Below are 20,005 nucleotides of genomic sequence, written 5' to 3'. Positions count from 1 at the left end.
CTGGGTATTGCAGATGTGCTAGCGGCGATCTAGCAACCCATGTCCTCAGCTCTATACACAAAATCCCGGTGACAGGTTCCCTTTAAATTCTAATTATTGTTTAAGCTGTAATGCTCCAGCATGTTCTGGTTAAAGGGGTTGTCCAGGTTCAGAGCTGAACCTGGACATCCCTCCATTTTCACCCAGGCAGCCCCCCTGACATGAGCATCGGAGCAGTTCATGCTCCGATGCTCTCCTTTGCCCTGCGCTAAATCGCGCAGGGCAAAGGCATTTTTCTGAGTTCCGGTGACATACCGGGCTCTCTATGGGGCTGACAGGCAGCCCGGCGACGTCACCGGCACTGATGGGCGGGATTTGGCTCTGCCCTAGCCAGTAAAACGGCTAGGGCAGAGCTAAAGCCCGCCCCTCAGAGCCGGTGACGTCACTGAACACACTGCCGGGCGGAAGTTACCGCCCGGCAGTGTGTTATTGAAAACACAAGAGCCTGTGCCCTGCGCGATCTAGCGCAGGGCACGGGAGCGCATCGGAGCATGAGATGCTCCGATGCCAGGCTCAGGAGGGCTGCCGGGGTGAAAATAAGGGTATGTCCGCGTTCAGCTCTGAACCCGGACAACCCCTTTAAGAAACAAGAAAAAAATTAAGGCTATGGACTGCTAGAAACGTGTATGTCACTGCACAGTTTTCAAGGCGCTGTTTTATACAAGAGGGCACTTGAGGGACAGGCCTCACATCCTGCACCGATGTCTTATGTGACACAACAGGCTCATTATTGCAGCCGAGTCTGACAGGTTCACATTTGCAATTGAATTTTATCATAGGGCGTAGAGAATAGACAGAAGAAAACAAGGAGCAAAGTCTGAATAATCTGGCTTCAACCAGCTCGTAGACTGGATAGAATCAGTATAATCATCAACTTTCTGCTATACATGTTATATAGGAAAAGTAGGTTACATCATGCAATAAGTGTTTTCTTCCCTACAGAGGATCAGAATTATCTGTCAACTAAGGGTACTTTCGCACTAGCGTTTTTGTTTTCCGGTATTGAGTTCCGTCCTAAAGGCTCAATACCGGAAAAAAAAAGCATCAGTTTTATCCTAATGCATTCTGAATAGAGAGCAATCCGTTCAGTATGCATCAGGATGCATCAGTTCAGTCCCTCTTACATTTTTTGGCCGGAGAAAATACCGCAGCATGTAAAAGACAGATCCGGTATTGCAATGCATTTGTGAGACGGATCTGCATCCGGATCCGTCTCACAAATGCAACCTTTTGCGTCCAGATTGCCTGCCGGAATCCTCTGCCGCAAGTGTGAAAGTACCCTTATTTTCTCAACTCAAACTGCCTCAGTCGCACTGTGGTTCATTTACGCAGTTCACAAATGGTACTTGATTCCCTTGTCTGCGTCTGTGATGCTGAAAAAAAACGAACTTTGAAGTGATGTGCTAATGAGCTTGTAAGTGCTCAGAGGCATTTTCTATAGATGCAAGTGCCCATCTTCTGTCTTTCTGTAAGCCAGCCCAGCGTCCTGTCTCTGCTCCTGAAATCCTGCTCCTGCGCACATCACCGCCATACCCAGGCATGTGCCGTACAATACCCACTGTGGGCAGTTGCATCAACGATCTGCACATACACTATTTTCTGATGTGAAATAGGATAACCACAAAAGGAAGAGGGTATACATTTTTTCATGTGTAAAAATAGTAAAACATAAAAAAGATCTAAATTTGGTATTGTCATAACCATACTGACCTGCATAATAAAGGTAACGTAATTTATACCACACGATGGTGAATGGCACAAAATTTAAAACATAAAAAAATGGCCGAATTAGTGCTTTTTTCATTCTCTCAGGAAGAGTTAAGGAAAGTTAATGAATAAGTAATAAGCATCCCAAAATAGTGCACTGGATAGGACTCCGCTTCAATCATGCAAGCTCATGTTGCATCATTTAAAGGGGTTGCCATTAATATTGATGACTTCTCCTCAGGATAAGTCATCAATATCTGATTGGCAGGGGTCCGACACCCAGAACCCCTGCCGATCAGCTGTTTGAAGATGAATCGGCGCTCCAAGCGAGCGAGGCTTCCTCTTCATTACACTGCACTTTGTCTCGGAAGTGCATTGTAATACAAGTACTCGCTCCATTCAAGTGAATAGAGCGAGTACTTGTAATTACACTCCAAATGAGGTTACATGTGAAAGAACACAGACGGCAGCGGTTGGACACGTACCTGCAGTGCTCTTGGAGATGATAATTGAAGAAGACACTACTCCATACAATCTGGTCATCAACCTGACTGGCTCCGAGCTACCACCAGACTATGAGAAAGTCCTCAACCGGGGCCTTAATTACAGCCCGGTGGAGCAGTTTGACCCAGTCGGGTTTGAGGTTGATTTGTTCAAATCTGTGACAAAACTAAACCTGAAAAGGTTTTTAGCAAGGTACCATGCAGTAGTCGGGAGAAAGGTGAGGGTGAGAAGCCAGCGGCCAAAGGACCATTGGGGTTTAATATGACCGCCGACTTCAACCCTATGGAAATATCCTGCTTGGAATGGATGACTGAATCCCCTCTGGGCACTCCACCACAGGAGAAGATTTTAGAGGGGGTGTGGGATCCACGTTTAATCCCCCCTTGCCCGCCGGTAACAGCATAGACATCTTTCAACGTAGGGTGCTAGAGGGAATTAAAGTCCTGGCATACCCTGGGGCACACAAAAACATAGATGTAAAGGAAGTGGCTACAAAGCCAAAATAATATAGTTGTTAAACCGCCGGACAAGGGGGGCAACGTGGTTCTCATGACCAGGGAATACTACCTAAGTGAAGCTCACAGGTAGCTGGGGAACACGCAAACATATGAAGTATTGCGGTCTGACCCCATGTTTAAAACACAGGGCCTCTTAAGGAGTCTCCTAACTAAATATGTAGAGCTCAATGTATTGTCACGTACGGTAGCTGAAAAATTATTACCACTCTTTCCAAAGAAACCCACTTGGTATTTTGTGCCCAAGGTGCATAAGTCGCTGACTCAGCCCCCGGGCAGACCCATAGTCTCAGGGATTGAGTCAGTGACTTAACCACTTTTCAAGTACCTCGATTGGCTGCTCAGACCCATGGTATGGCATGTATCGTCGTATTTGAGGGACACTGACGATTTACTCGTGGCACTGCAGTCCGTGCAGTGGCAGGGGAACTATCGATTAGTGTCCCTTGACATTGAAAGCCTGTACACGCGCATTCCACAGGATGAAGGCATAAAAGCTATAGCAGAAATTTTGGGCAACACAGACAAGAGTGAAGCCTTTAGGGACTAGTCCTTAAACATAATGCCTTCATGTTTGGGGATGCGTGGTACAGGCAAAAGTTTGGGACAGCAATTGGCACGCCAGTTGCATGTACTTTTGTAAATTTGTACCTTGCTAGGTTTGAGGACAGGTACATTTATTCAGTCACAAACCCTTTCCTCCTATACATACAAACATACCACAGATTCGTGGACGACATACTTATTGTATGGTCAGACACGGAAAACACCTTTAAACAGTTTGTTGAGCATCTCAACCAGACAAATGACATGAACATGGTGTTTACATACAAGTTTGGGGGCCTACAGCTTGAATTTTTAGATGTACTCATATCTGCTAGGGATGGCGAGTTGGTGACTGAGGGATATCGTAAGCCCACGGCCACCAACTCGCTGCTACATTATGCTAGCTACCATCCACTTAGTGTGAAAAAAGCAGTCCCTTACGGACAATTTGTCAGGTTGAGACGCATCAACAAAAGGGATGAAAATCATAGAAAGCAGGCTCTGGACCTAAGAAATCGCTTACTGTCCAGGGGGTACCCTAGTAGTCTCCTGAATGATGCAATGATGAGGGTCACTCATCTGGGCTTCAAAAAGAAACCAAAAATAGAACAGGCTCTAAATATAACAACACAGAAAAATAAAAATCCTTGCGTGTTTTGCTCTAAGTTTAGCCCCCTAGCTGATCAAATAAAGAAAACCATAAGAGACAACTGGGAATAAATGACGAGAGTCTAAGTGACATCAGAGGCACCCATCCGATAGTAACATTCAGGAAGTGCCATACACTAAAGGACAGATTAGTCCGTAGTCGCTTTCAGGAGGAAAAAACGGAAACTTGGCTGCGGGGGTGGTGTCCCACGGGTAACCGCCGTTGAGGAAATTGTCCCATGCTGCAAGTTTAACCGACAATAGGAAATTTTTATATTCGGGGGTGTACAGCACACAGTGAATACCTTGATTACTTGCAGAAGTAGATTTGTAGTCTACCTTATACTTTGTATGTGTGGCAGGTTCTATATAGGTAAAACAATAAGGAGTCTTAATGAGAGAATAAAGGAACATCTTGCTTCCCTCACCTCTAAAAAGGGCTGTCCGCGCCTCATACATCATGTAAACCATGATCATGGGGGAAGAAGTGAAGAACTCAGGTTTGCAGGTATTGCGATCGTAAAGAACCCGCCCCAGGGCAGAGACAGGCATCGGGAGCTACTTAGAAGGGAAAGCAGGTGGATACTGCGCACCGATGCCATGGGTCCCTTGGGATTAAATGAGAAAATAGACATGGGAGTATTCCTGTAGAATTGCTATGATTTATGTTTCCATATACATGTTTCTGTTTTTAATTAATGCAGATAGCTTCTGTATGGTGAACACACCTTTGACCCTAGTCTGACCTCACGGCTGGGCGCCGCCCAGTGATATCAGACAAGGGGTGTGCACACATGTTTAAAAGCAGGCATTCTCTTGCCGCTGACATGCTATACGCGCGAAACGGCCATCGACGCTATTCCTTTGCACTGCAGGTACGTGTCCCCCCCCCCGCTGCCGTCTGTGTTCTTTCACATGTATCCTCATTTGGAATATACAATAAAGAAGAACCGCAACTAATGGTGAGTGCCACTGGACTTTCTTTGCTTTTTCTTAAAGCTATACACCACAGTTTCATACCCAGTTTATACAGTGGAGCACCGCTGCGAATTTACACATCTCGGCCACTTATTTAGTGGCCACCTGTTTCACAAGAGGAAATCAGTGTGTAGTGCCACTTTAACTATTTTTCTTGCCACATTTCACTTGTAATTACACTACACCACAGGGGTGTATCTAGCCTTTCTGCTGCCTGAGGTGAACACTAAAACGGCACCCCCCCGTTCCCACCAAGCCAGTTTCTTAACCTAACCCCTTCCCTTCAGGCCTACTGTTAAAGACATACTTGGAAAACATTACATACAGAGCTAAAAAGCATACAGGGTAATACAGCACACATACCTCTTACATCCAGTGATGTGTCCTCTGATGTAGACATTTTCTTATTTTATCTTCTCCTTTCGGACCAGACCACCATGATTATTCCTGTCAGCCACCCCATCCTGCCACCTCTAATACTGTGCTTTCCAATACTATACTGCAGAAACAGATAATCCCACCTAAAATAATATTACCCGATAGTACAGATAGTTCCCCTTCAATAATTATTGCCAAACAGTGCCCTAAAATAACTGCCCAGCAAATATTGTCCCTGAAACTTTTAGCTAGTGTCTGCCAAAAATATTTGTGCTAAGCTGATACTGTGCCAGGGTGCCTCCCAATGTAACAGTCCTCCCAAAAGTCCCACCAACAGTAATCATTCTCTACTAGAGTACACTATGTGGTAACAGTGCACCCAACAGTAATAATGTCCCTCATTTTGCCCCCGGAAGTAATAATTCCCACTATAATGTGTGCCTATACAATAAAATACGCTTATAACGTGTGCCAGTACAAAAAATTGACCCCTTATAATGTTGCCAGTAAAATAATTCCCCCTTGCAATGTGTGCCAATACCAAAAATGCTCTCTTATGACGTGTGCCTTTACAAAAAAAAACTTTTAGTACCCCATGTAGAAATGTACCCATAGTGGCCACCTTAGAATGTGTGACAGCACAAAAATGGTCCCTTATAATGTGTGCCAGTACAAAAAATGCTTGGTACGCTAAGTACAAAATATGTGCCCTTATGTGCCAGTACAAAAAAATGCTCCCTTATAACTTGTATCAGTGCAAAAAAAAAATATTTGTGCCCCCAGTACAACAAACGTCCCCATAGTGGCCCCCTTATAATGTGTGCAGTACAAAAATGCTCCTTTTTACAGCTGCAATGTCACCATAGTGCTTTATTCAATTTCAAAACAATGACACCCACTGCATTGTGGCCCAACACTATTCTGCCAAATAAAAATAATGAACTCCGAAAATTACCTCCATTCTGATGTGTTGACGCAGCGCAAGACACGGACCTCTTCTAGTCTGTGCCCGGAGCTCTATGCAGCCTGGCTCAGGCAGTGCGATAATGATGTCACCGGCCTCTGATAGGCTACAGGAACTAGGACTATAGCCTATTCTGGGAAACGGTGGGCCAGGTGAGACATTGCTCTCATGCTTTGTCACAGCATTCAACTGTATTTCTGTCCTGAGTACAGCGATGCAATTGAATATGTAGAGATAAGCATTTCCACAATGAAAGGGCTCATTGCCCATGGTCTTTCCACTGCCTCCCTCTTGCCACTACCTTGTGCTGCCTTATGCCAGGGATGGGCAAACTGCGGCTCTCCAGCTGTTGTAAAACTACAACTCCCAGTATGCCCAGTCTGCCCTTAGCTATCAGCCTACAGCAGGGCATAATGGGATTTGTAGTTTTACAACAGCTGGAGAGCCGCAGTTTGCCCATCACTGCCTTAGGCGATCATCTCACCTGGCCTCATTGGTGGTGCACCCCTGCCACAGCTCCACAAACAGCTGATCGGAGGGGGTGCCAAGTGTCAGACCTCAGCTGATCTGATATTGATGACCTATACTGACGATAGATTATCAATATTAACGGCTGGATGACCCATTTAAGTCACGTACGGGTAGGTTCACACATGACAGATACACAGCGGATTTGCTACCACAAATTTTTGTGTCGCAAATCTGCTGCATTGTACTGTACCAGCAAAGTGTATTGTCTAAAATCTCATCCGCAAACCATGTAAAAAATCTGTAACATAAAATGGCCTGCAGTGCAGATTTTAAATCTGTACCATGAAATTTATTCTGCGGATCTCCATCACAGATTTCACTCACAGCCATTTCCGAGGTAAAAAATGCAAGTAATACATACATGTGAAACTCGAAAAATGTGAATATCATGCAAAAGTCCATTTATTTCAGTAATGCAAATCAAAAGGAATTGCATTAATGCAGCTTAAAATTGGAATTTTGTGAAAAGGTTCAATATTCTAGGCTCAAAGTGTCACACTCTAGTCAGCTAATAAATCCATAATTGAAGGCAACAGATAATTGCATTAGGCTTGTCAGTAAAAGCAAAAAAAGGGAGAGACCACTGTGGTACTCAGCAGAAGTGGGCAAAATCATTAAAAACAAAAAGATAGCATTTAGTAATTATTAAAAAAAAAAAAAAAAAACACGAGTCTGACAGGCAAATTTATAAGGTTAGGCAGAGAGAGGCCAAACAAGTTATAAGAGCTTCTAAAGCACAGGCAGAAGAGAAATTAGCTCAGTCAGTGAAAGAAGGCGATAAGACATTCCTCAGATACATAAATGAAAAAAGGAAACTAAAACAAGGAATTAACAAATTAAAAACAAAAGAAGGAATGTATATGGAAGAAGATAAAGAACTTGCTGACTGCCTCAATAAATACTTCTGTTCAGTTTTTACAAAGGAAAATTAAGGAAAATGACCTCAGTTAGGGTGGAAGACCAATGAATCTTTTGATGCATGTGTCTTTACAGAGGAAGAGGTTCTAAGTCAGCTGTCTAAAATTAATACAAATAAGTCACAGGGGCCTGATGGGATACACCCAAAGCTATTAAAAGAGCTCAGTGGTGAACTAGCAAAACCATTAAGATATTTATTTAACCAATCACTGATAACAGGAGTCGTCCCAGAAGATTGGAAATTAGCAAATGTTGTGCCCATTCACAAGAAAGGTAGTAGGGAGGAATTGGGCAACTATAGGCCAGTAAGTCTGACATCAATAGTGGGGAAATTAATGGAAACCATACTTAAGGAGAGGATTGAGAAACATCTAAAATCCCATGAATTGAAAAATGAAAAACAGCATGGGTTTACTTCAGGGAGATCATGTCAAACTAATCTTCTAGATTTTTTTGATTGGGTGACTAAAATAATATATGGCGGAGGTGCAGTAGATATCGCTTATCTAGACTTTAGTAAGGCTTTTGATACTGTCCCACATAGAAGGCTTATCAATAAATTGCAGTCATTGGGCTTGGACTCCCATATTGTTGAATGGATTAGGCAGTGGCTGAGGGACAGACAACAGAGGGTTGTAGTCAATGGAGTATATTTAGACCAAGGTCTTGTTACCAGTGGGGTACCTCAGGGATCTGTTCTGGGACCCATATTGTTTAATATCTTTATCAGCGAAATTGCAGAAGGCCTCGATGGTAAGGTGTGTCTTTTTGCTGATGACACAAAGATTTGTAACAGGGTTGATGTTCCTGGAGGGATACACCAAATGGAAAAGGATTTAGGAAAACTAGAGGAATGGTCAAAAATCTGGCAACTAAAATTTAATGTTGATAAGTGCAAGATAATTCACCTGGGGCTTAAAAACCCAAGAGCAGAATATAAAATCAGTGATACAGTCCTAACCTCAGTATCTGAGGAAAGGGATTTAGGAGTCATTATTTTAGAAGACTTAAAGGTAGGCAGACAATGTCATAGAGCAGCAGGAAATGCTAGCAGAATGCTTGGGTGTATAGGGAGAGGCATTACCAGTAGAAAGAGGGAGGTGCTCATGCCGCTCTACAGAGCACTAGTGAGACCTCATTTGGAGTATTGTGCTCAGTACTGGAGACCATATCTCCAGAAGGATATTGATACTTTGGAGAGAGTTCAGAGAAGAGCTACTAAACTGGTACATGGATTGCAGGATAAAACTTACCAGTAAAGATTAAAGGACCTTAACATGTATAGCTTGGAAGAAAGACGAGACAGAGGGGATATGAGAGAAACTTTTAAATACATAAAGGGAATCAACAAGATAAAAGAGGAGAGAATATTTAAAAGAAGAAAAAATGCTACAAGAGGACAGTTTTAAATTAGAGGGGCAAAGGTTTAAAAGTAATATCAGGAAGTATTACTTTACTGAGAGAGTAGTGGATGCATGGAATAGCCTTCCTGCAGAAGTGGTAGCTGCAAATACAGTGGAGGAGTTTAAGCATGCATGGGATAGGCATAAGGCCATCCTTCATATAAGATAGGGCCAAGGGATATTCATAGTATTCAGTATATTGGGCAGACTAGATGGGCCAAATGGTTCTCATCTGCCGACACATTCTATATTTCTATATGTTTCTAAACCCTGAGCAAAGGGTACCTCAAAATTTAGACTTTGGGGTTTCATAAGCTGTAAGCCATAATCATCCAAATTATAACAAATAAAGGCTTGAAATATCTCGCTTTGCCTGTAATGAGTCTATCTCATATGTTAGTTTCACCTTTTAAGTTGCATTACTGAAATAAATGAACTTTGCACGACATTCTAATTTTTCGAGTTTCATCTGTACATTTTGTTGCCATGGTTTGTGTTGCAGTTTTTGCCATGAATCTGCTGCAAACGACTCAACTGAGTTTTCCATTGTATTTTCCATCCCATGTGACCATACCCTTAGTTGCTTTGACATCACAGTCAAGTACACTGCTCTGACATCATAAGTGGTTTTAAGTCAGTTATGAAGCTGTAACTTTACACATTCATTTATGTTCAATATGCTTCTTTGATATCACAATTGAGTTTTAAGGAGGTAGGCTATGGTCATAGCATGACATTTTTTTCAATCAGGTAGGTTACTATGACATCACAAGGTTGTGTCCGTTTATTAAGCTGCTGTGACATCACAAAGTTGCTTCAATTCAGTAAGCTGCTGTCACATCACATGGTTGTTTCCATTCATTAAGCTGCTGTGACATCACACGGTTGTTTTGATTTTGTAAGCTGCTGTGACATCACAAGGTTGTTTCCATTCATTAAGGTGCTATGATATCACATACCTTCCAACTTTTGGGAGGGTCAAAGAAGGACACTTATGGTTCATTGTTTGAAAGATCCATTTTTCCTGATTATCTATACACTTTAATACTTTAGTCTTAGCGCATAATAGCGCAAAAATTATCCAAATATGGAAATGTCTACAATCCAAATTGTATTAAATAATGAAATATAGTAGACTCTCTGGGTCAATATTGTCAATTTAATAATGTGAATTATACCTCAGATCAAAAAGAGGAGCATTTAAAAGGAGCAAAGCGGGACAGAGGTACTTGGGTCAAAAATAGGGACACTTGGGAGGTATTACACCACAAGGTTGCTTCCATTCAGTAAGCTGCTGTGACATCACACTGTTGTTTCCATTTAGCTAGATGCTATGACATCACAAGGTTGTTTCCATTCAGTAAGCTGCTGTGACATCACACTGTTGTTTCCATTTAGCTAGGTGCTATGACATCACAAGGTTGCTTTCATTCAGCAAGCTGCTGACATCACAAGATTGCTTTCATTCAGTAAGCTGCTGTGACATCACACTGTTGTTTCCATTTAGCGAGGTGCTATGACATCACAAGGTTGTTTCCATTCAGTAAGCTGCTGTGACATCACAAGGTTGTTTCCATTCAGTAAGCTGCTGTGACATCACAAGGTTGCTTTCATTCAGTAAGCTGCTGTGACATTACACAGTTGTTTCCATTTAGCTAGGTGCTGTGACATCACAAGGTTGCTTTCATTCAGTAAGCTGCTGTGACATCACAAGGTTGTTTCCATTCAGTAAGCTGCTGTGACATCACAAGGTTGCTTTCATTCAGTAAGCTGCTGTGACATCACACAGTTGTTTCCATTTAGCTAGGTTCTATGACATCACAAGGTTGTTTCCATTCAGTAAGCTTCTGTGACATCACGCGGTTGTTTCCATAAGGTAGGCTACTGTGATAACACAGGAGAGTTTCGTTTAGCCAAATAAAAAGTTTGGCAGTGGGATACTAACGGTTTAAGAAATTAAATGAGTTAATACTCACCTCACTGAGCTCTCATCACTGCTGTTCCCATGGTACTTGGGTTCCCTCGTATATGCTGGGAATATTGCCCAATTTATACATCTGTTGGATGACACTAATATACTGCATGTTGCCCATTGACTCCCATTGTATAAAAAACATACCATACCAATACATAGTAGACTCCTCTATACAGCATGGACAAAACGGCACTCTTTTGGCCTCCGTCAGGTGAGTGGAGACCTATGAATATGTCTGACATGTACTCCAGGAGCTTTCATGTCATGTATGGCAAACCTAGGGCTCAAATTTAAGACAAATATAGCCTAGGATGTACAAATTTCACATATTTGATATGCAACGGCGTAATGAATTACCTTTCAATCTGCAAAAATGTAATTTTAAAATAGTTAAAGGGACTCTGTCACCAGTTTCTAACCCCCCCTTTTAAAACTATTGTTCTCTCCATGGTGCCCTTGTCATTACAAAGCTGTTGTTATAAGTTAAATCCGCCGTGTAGTTTTGATAAAAATCGCTTTTATCTAACCTGTCAATCTTCTGGATAAGGTGCCCAGGGCGTTTCTGAAGGTCTGAATCTGCCGCTCTCCGCCGCCGCCGTTGGTGCCCAGCTCCTCCCATGATCCTTTCAGCGCCACCTCGATGTAATGAAATCCGCCTCCAGCTCTCCTCAGTGCCCCCTCCTCCTTTTCAAAGATCCCGCGCGTGCGCACAGGCCTGTGCCTGATGCGCCCGTGCGGACTTTTAGATTCTGCCTCGTTGAGCGAAGTGCGCATGCGCGCGCACGAACATGCGCGAACGCGCGCGAATGCGCGTTTCGCTCAACGAGGCAGAATCTAAAAGTCCGCACGGGCGCATCAGGCACAGGCCTGTGCGCACGCGCGGGATCTTTGAAAAGGAGGAGGGGGCACTGAGGAGAGCCGGAGGCGGATTTCATTACATCGAGGTGGCGCTGAAAGGATCATGGGAGGAGCTGGGCACCAACGGCGGCGGCGGAGAGCGGCAGATTCAGACCTTCAGAAACGCCCTGGGCACCTTATCCAGAAGATTGACAGGTTAGATAAAAGCGATTTTTATCAAAACTACACGGCGGATTTATCTTATAACAACAGCTTTGTAATGACAAGGGCACCATGGAGAGAACAATAGTTTTAAAAGGGGGGGTTAGAAACTGGTGACAGAGTCCCTTTAATGCATGCCTCAGAAGTAGTCTATTTGATAGAAGTTGTTTGGTAAAATATGGGTAAAACTGGATTAAGACACCCCATCTATCAAGTTACATGGTTTCAATCTCACCTGTTTAGTATTCCATATCACATTGAGATAGCAGAGCTGGGATTTTGAATCTGGAACAATTTTATATACAGTGAACATAAAGGAAACCTGCAATTATGTCATCTTAGGCTACTTTCACATTTGCGTTCAGGGCTCCGCTTGTGAGTTCCGTTTGAAGGCTCTCACAAGCGGCCCCGAACGGATCCGTCCAGCCCTAATGCATTCTGAGTGGATGCGGATCTGCTCAGAATGCATCAGTCTGGCAGCGTTTGGCCTCCGCTCCGCTCAGCAGGCGGACACCTGAACGCTGCTTGCAGCGTTCGGGTGTCCGCCTGGCTGTGCGGAGGCAAACGGATCCGTCCAGACTTACAATGTAATCCGTTTGAATTTGACACTATATGGCTCAATTTTCAAACGGATCCGTCCCCCATTGACTTTCAAAGTCTGGACGGATCCGTCTGAAGCTACTTTCACACTTAGAATTTTTTCTACAATATAATGCAGACGGATCCGTTCTGAACAGATCCCATCGTCTGCATTATATGAGCGGATCCGTCTGGGCAGACACCAGACGGATCCGCTCTGAACGCAAGTGTGAAAGTAGCCTTACACTGTAAATCTTAAAGTTAAAGGGGTTTTTATGGGAGATGAATATTGATGACCTATCCTCAGGATGCGGGTTCAATACCAGGGACTCCCGTCAATCGGTTGTTTGAAGAAGCTGGAGCGCCATGGCCTTATCACAGCATACCAAGCACAGCGCCATATATTCTATGGTGGCTGTGCTTGGAATTGCAGCCCAAGACCAGTTACATGAATGGGACTGAACTGCCAATAGTCCATGGGATTTCACTGGCCTAGATACTCACAGATCGGACTGCATGTTCAATGTGACAGGTTCCTTTTAATTGAATGTGGTTATTTTTTTACAGAAACTCTGAGTTTTTTAAAATTATATTTCAATTCAGTGGACAATCATTTGCACAGTTTCTCAACTTGCTGGAAAACTTCTATAGGTTTGCACTTTGCAGCACTTGCTTAATAAAAGTGAGAGGTCAAGATATACAAACATTTCATATGCAATTCAAATAGCGGCATACTGTTTGCATCATTTTACCTTAAACGAAGTCCAATGACCTCTGATAATGAGTACAGAGACCACTATTTACGTAAACGCTTTCCTATAGAAACATATTTAATGACACAAGCAAATGCACCAACCTGCAGATGCTTGCAAAATATTTATTCCGTGTAAATGCCATGAACTAAAGCTCTTAGATCTGCAGTTAAGATTTTCTTTGGAGTTTCGTTCATGAAGAGAAACGTAAAATTTGCTGAGTTTTTTTTTACATTTTGCAATTTATCCATTTTGCCTCCTCTGCAGGGAAAGAAAAAAAAAAGTCAGGAAAGGAGCCTGGTTTGGGAGTGCTGACAAAAATATCAATACCTTAATAAATTATATAAAATGTTGCCAGCAACCTGTCCTAGAATGTGAGCAGGACTGGTTGCATCGACTTGCAGAGATGCCTCTCACTACATACTACTCTGCTCTACAATACATGATAATGATGCAATCCTGCCTATGATATGCCATCATGGCTGAGCAGCCTGACAGGAAGACTCCCCAATCTGTAGTACTGTATATGCAAGTGCCAGAGTGCAATGTGTAGTGAGGCCCCAACCCCAAGCTCTGAAAGTGATGGATGCTCACATTCTAGGACAGGTTGCTGGCGACTATTTTAAATTATTCCCGTAGAACACCTTTAGGATGTACTGTGTAATATCTTGTATAGTGCTGTGCCTGACTGAGTAGTGCATGACTTCTGTCTTTGGTATTTCCCAAGTTGTTGACGGTGTCCTCAGCACATGGACTAGGGATAAAGCCTCACACAAAGCCGCAGGGATTCCTTGTGCCATGGAATGGTGCTCTGTGGGACATCCTAAGCCGGAGATTCTCTATGTAATGTGGTATCTGATACAACATAGTAGAACTTATATTTTATGAGATTTGTGTGAAATCTGAAAACTTCATGGAAGCCTTTGGGTGTTGATTACATGTTCATACAACTTGGATGTTGCATAAAAGCGTAATATTACCACATGCAACAGTATTACATTTTTGAAGGTTTCTTTAAATGCATTGTATACCTTTGGGCACCATTTAGTTTTATTATTGCATTGTACTCATATTGAGCTAAAAATATTTTTTTTCAATTTTAAATTCACAGCCATTTTCTCTGTACATGGAGTTTTTTTAGTAGCAGGATCTGAATTTTCTCTCTCGTCCATCAGACAGCCAGTTGACGGGTTCCTTAACTCCGATCTCTGACCTTATAAACACTCATAGCTTAGTTCTTGGTATCGATAAGAATGTGACTTGAGTGTTTATGATCCTTTAGTAAATTAGAGATAAGGTTTATTAGATGACTGACACAAAGTAAACTGCAATTCCAGGTCCGCGCTTGAACTTCATCAGTAAGGAACAGTTCACACACAGCAACACTTCCACAAGACGATTTTACCTCAATTCAAAACAATTCCAGCTCCTCGGTCTCAATATCCACCAGCAATCACAGCTCTTTTATCCTTTAAAAGGAACACGGGTTATTGAAACACTACGTATTTTATTTTACTTACAAGATCGACACTTGTTCACATCACATATAAAATCCATTTTCCCAGGAGCTGGAATTGTTTTGAATCGAGATAAAATCATCTTGTGGAAGTGTTGCTGTGTGTGAACTGTTCCTTACTGATGAAGTTCAAGCGCGGACCCTGAATTGCAGTTTATTTTGGAAGAGACCTACTCCTGTTTGGGACTGCTGCTGATTGTGCCGCTTGGAAGACCACACAAAATATCTTTTGTTTCTGACTGACACCTAAGTGAAAGTATTATTTCCCATAGCTAGAAGAACAGTTTACCCTTTGTGACAGAACGGCTCAATATTTTTAATAAAGACAAATTGAAAAAACGATTTTTACCCCAAAATGAGTAAAATGCAATGATAAAAAAATAGCCCCTGAAGGTGTACATAGCCTTTAATTCTACTTGTCCACAAGTGGGATTACAACTATTTTTTCTAAGACTCTACATGTCAACAAGAATGTTCTTATTTACTATTTATGGGGTAAGAAATGCCAGATCTTTTCATTATACAGTGTCATACTAAAGTATTCACACCACTTGGTGTATTTCCTGTTTTGCTGCATTGCAACCTGGAAATAAAATGTATTTTAAGTTACAGTAGAATGAAGAAAAAAATTAAAAAAATGTGTCCCCCTATGCTATGATAAATAAGGTCTGGTGCAACCAGCTAACTTCAGAAGTCATATCATTTTATGATTATTATAACAGTCACATGAACGGTCACATGAAGACCCAGGAGCTCTCCAGTCAGGTCAGAGATGAAGTTGTTGAGAAGCATGGATCAGGGTTGGGTTATAAAAAAATCCAAAACTTTGAACATCCCATAGTATCCCAATAAATCCATTATAACAAAATAATATGGAAATAATATGGCAGAAACTTACAAGAGAATGCGGCCCACCAAAACCCATGGCTAGACTTGGCAAGGAGGACATTAATGAGAGATTCAACAAAGACACCAACAGTAATACTGAAGGAACGCCAAAGATTTGCAGCAGAGATGGAAGTATCTATCTTTGAAACTCACAGAAAGGGGCTTTATGGAAGAGTGGACAGAGAAAAAGCCCTGCTTAAGGCTACATGCCTACGAACGTTGTTTGTTTCCGTGTCCGTTCCGTCTTATTTGCGGTTAGGATGTGGACCCATTCATTTCAATGGGTCCGCAAAAAATGCGGACAGCACACCGTGTGCTATCCACATCAGTATGTCCGTTACGTAGCCCTGCAAAAAAAAAAAAAAAAAAATCGAACATGTCCTATTCTTGTCTGTTTTAGGCATTGTTACAATGGATCTGCAAAAAAAAACAAAACAAAAAAAAACGGATGGCATACGGATGGCATCCGATTTTTTTTGCGGATCCACAATTTGCGGAACACGGTCGTGTGCATGTAGCCTAAGGAAGGGGGGAGGGGGGGTTCGCTCCAGGTGCCTACTCTCGGGGAGTGCCAGAGTCCAGAAGCACTGAGCACTTCCATCAATACAGTCCTCACTGCTCCTCCCCTCCTTCAGGCCAGCGGCACTCTGAATGATGAAGCAGGAAGACTTCTCCCTGCTCTATCATTCCGCCTACAGGCACAGATCGTGCTGCCAGTCTGTGTAGGTGGAGCCTGCAGCACGGAAATCTACATAAGCTCCGCCCACACATTGCTGCATAGCGATCTGTGTCTGCAGGAGAGAGAGGACTGTGAGCTTCAGGAACGGGACAAGGTACTGTTTTAGTTTTTTTTTGTTTTTTTTAAGGCCTCATGCACAAGACCATTGGGTGTTTTGTGGATCCGCAAAACAGGAATGGCGTCCGTTTGCACTCCGCAATTTGCGGAACGGCGAGGACAGCCATTACTATAACTGCCTATTTTTGTCCGCAAAAACGGACAAGAATAGGACAGGTTATATATTTTTTGCGGACCACGGAACGGAGCAACAGATGCAGAAAGCACACGGAGTGCTGTCCGCATCTTTTGCGGCCCATTTAAGTGAATGGGTCCGCATCCGAGCCGCAAATACTGCGGCTCGGATGCGGACCCAAACAACGGTTGTGTTCATGAGGCCTAACACAGAGGGGGCACAATGGGCATTGCAAATGTGAAGGGGGCACAATGGACATTTCTACTCTGGAGGGGGCACAATGAACATTTCTACTCTGGAGGGGGCACAATGGGCATTGTGAATGAGGCACAGTGGGCATTGCTAATGTGAAGGGGACACAGTGGCCATTGCTAATGTGAAGGGGGCACAATGGGCATTGCTAATGTGAAGGAGGCACAATGGGCATTGCAAATGTGAAGGGGCACAATGGGCATTGCTAATGTGAAGGGGCCACAATGGACATTGCTAATGTGAGGGGGCCATAATGGACATTTCTAATGTGAAGGGGCCACAATGGCCATTTCTAATGTGAAGGGGCCACAATGGGCATTGCTAATGTCAAGGGGGCACAATGGGCATTGCTTATGTGAAGGGGGCACAATGGGCATTGCTTATGTGAAGGGGGCACAATGGGCATTGGTAATGTGAAGGGGGCACAATGGGCATTGGTAATGTGAAGGGGCCACAATGGGCATTGGTAATGTGAAGGGGCCACAATGGGCATTGGTAATGTGAAGGGGCCACAATGGGCATTGGTAATGTGAAGGGGCCACAATGGGCATTGGTAATGTGAAGGGGCCACAATGGGCATTTCTAATGTGAAGGGGCCACAATGGGCATTTCTAATGTGAAGGGACCACAATGGGCATTTCTAATGTGAAGGGACCACAATGGGCATTTCTAATGTGAAGGGGCCACAATGGGCATTTCTAATGTGAAGGGGCCACAATGGGCATTTCTAATGTGAAGGGGCCACAATGGGCATTTCTAATGTGAAGGGGCCACAATGGGCATTTCTAATGTAAAGGGGCCACAATGGGCATTTCTAATGTGAAGGGGCCACAATGGGCATTGCTAATGTCAAGGGGCACAATGGGTACTGCTTATGTGAAGGGGGCACAATGGGTACTGCTTATGTGAAGGGGGCACAATGGGCATTGGTAATGGGAAGGGGGCACAATGGGCATTGGTAATGGGAAGGGGGCACAATAAATATTGGTAATGTGAAGAGGGCACAATGGGCATTGGTAATGTGAAGGGGCACAATGGGCATTGCTAATGTGAAGGGGGCACAATGGGCATTGCTAATGTGAAGCGGGCACAATGGGCATTGCTAATGTGAAGCGGGCACAATGAACATTTCTACTATAGAGGGGGCACAGTGCACAGAGGACATTACTACTATGAAGGAAGGACAGAGGGCATTATTACTGTTAATGGGGGCACAATGGGCATTACTAGCACAGAGGGCATTACTACTATTAAGTGGGTACAATCTGGTTTTCTATTATGGAGGGGGCACAGAGAGCATTATTACTGTGAAGGGGGCACAATGGGCATTACTACTATTAATGGGGGATGACGACAATGGGCATTACTACTATTAAGGGGGCACAATGGGCATTACTACTGTTAAGGGGGCACAATGAGCATTATTACTGTGAAGGGGGTATAATGGGCATTACTACTATTAAGGGGCATTATTATTGTGTAGCAGGCACAATGGGAATTAATACTATGTAGGGGGCACAATGGGGATTATTACTATGAAGGGAGCACAATGGGGATTATTACTGTGAAGGGGCACAAAGGGGGCATTACAACTGTAATGGGGCACAGATAGGGCATTACTATTGTGAAAGGGGCACAGAGAAAGCATAACTACTGTGAGGGGGCACAATGAAGGCATAACTACTAAGAAGGGGGCACAATGAAGGGATAAGCACTTTAAGGGGGCACAACATGGGCATAACTACTGTTAGGGGGCACACATCTGTACAAAACTACTGTGAAGGTTGTACAATGAGGGCAATACTATTGTGAGGGGGTACGATTTTTTTTAAAGTATTGGGGGGGGGGTGCCAGAAAAAGGACCCACCCCGTGTACCAAACAACCTAGGAACGCCACTGCATGACCGTGGGCTTACAGGTCCGTTCTTACGTGCCATAAAAGATAGGACATGTCCTATGTTTCGTGGCATCTTGTGGATCACTCACCCATTGAAGTCAATGATACAGAGTGCACATGGCAGGGTCCGTGTTTTGCAGACCCCCAGTTTGCAGTCCGCAACACGGGCATGGCAGTCTCACGGTCGTGTGCATGAGGCCTAAAGAAAACTCATTTGGAGTTTGACATACAGCATGTGACAGACTCCCCAAACACATGGAAGAAGGTTCGATAGTCAGATGAGACTAAAACTGAACTTTTTAGCCATCATGTGTTGCAAATAAACCCAGTACTTCCCATCACCAAGGACACCATTCCTACAGTGAAGCATATTGATGGCAGCATCATGTTGCGTTTTATCTGCAGGGACAAAAAAAATGGTCAGGACTGAAGCACAAATAGCAGTAAATACAGGGCAGTTCTTGAGGAAAAAACTGTTTCAGTCTTCCAGAGATTTGAGACTGGGATGTAGGTTTACCTTCCAGCAAGGCAACATCCCTAATTATACTGCTAAAGCTATATGGGAGTGGTACAATGAAATGTCTTGGAATGGACTAGTCAAAGCCCAGATCTTAATCCAATTTAGAATCTGTGTCTTGGCTTGAAGACTGCTGTACACCAACGCACCCATCTAACTTGAAGTAGTTGGAACAGTTATGAGTAGAAGAATTGGAAAAAATCCCACTTTAAGGGGATGAATACTTATGCATATTGAAGTGTTTTTTGGTCTTAATTATGGTTTGTCTCATCAAAAAATATTTTGCACCATATGTATAAATCAAATGGTACAAATCCCACAAAACAGGAAAAACACCAAGGGGGAATGAATACTTCTGCAAGTCACTGTACAACGATTACGTTTCATTTACAGAACACTGGTTAGGAAAACTACCCTAGATTTGTATTGTGTCTTGTATGGAATATTCAGTCTGAGGGACTAAAAGAT

The 20,005-nt window shown here is 43.2% G+C and overlaps 1 protein-coding gene across 2 annotated transcripts in view; it reads right to left on the bottom strand.

The window, feature by feature from the left end:
* TBC1D9 (TBC1 domain family member 9) overlaps nucleotides 1-20,005 on the bottom strand; it is a 107,487-nt gene that overhangs the window by 23,581 nt on the left and 63,901 nt on the right. Inside the window, exon 22 of one of the 2 annotated variants that reach the window (XR_006390836.1) lies at nucleotides 13,601-13,757. The gene's annotated coding sequence lies outside the window, so the exon portion shown is untranslated. Of the gene's footprint in view, nucleotides 1-13,195; nucleotides 13,758-20,005 lie in introns of those variants that run through there. The other variant, XM_044300720.1, reaches the window with a different exon arrangement.

The sequence above is a fragment of the Bufo gargarizans genome, chromosome 1, assembly GCF_014858855.1.
Source record: "Bufo gargarizans isolate SCDJY-AF-19 chromosome 1, ASM1485885v1, whole genome shotgun sequence".
NCBI lineage: Eukaryota > Metazoa > Chordata > Amphibia > Anura > Bufonidae > Bufo > Bufo gargarizans.
The sequence above is the reverse complement of the archived record's forward strand: the minus strand, read 5'-3'. Positions and strand labels throughout refer to the sequence as shown.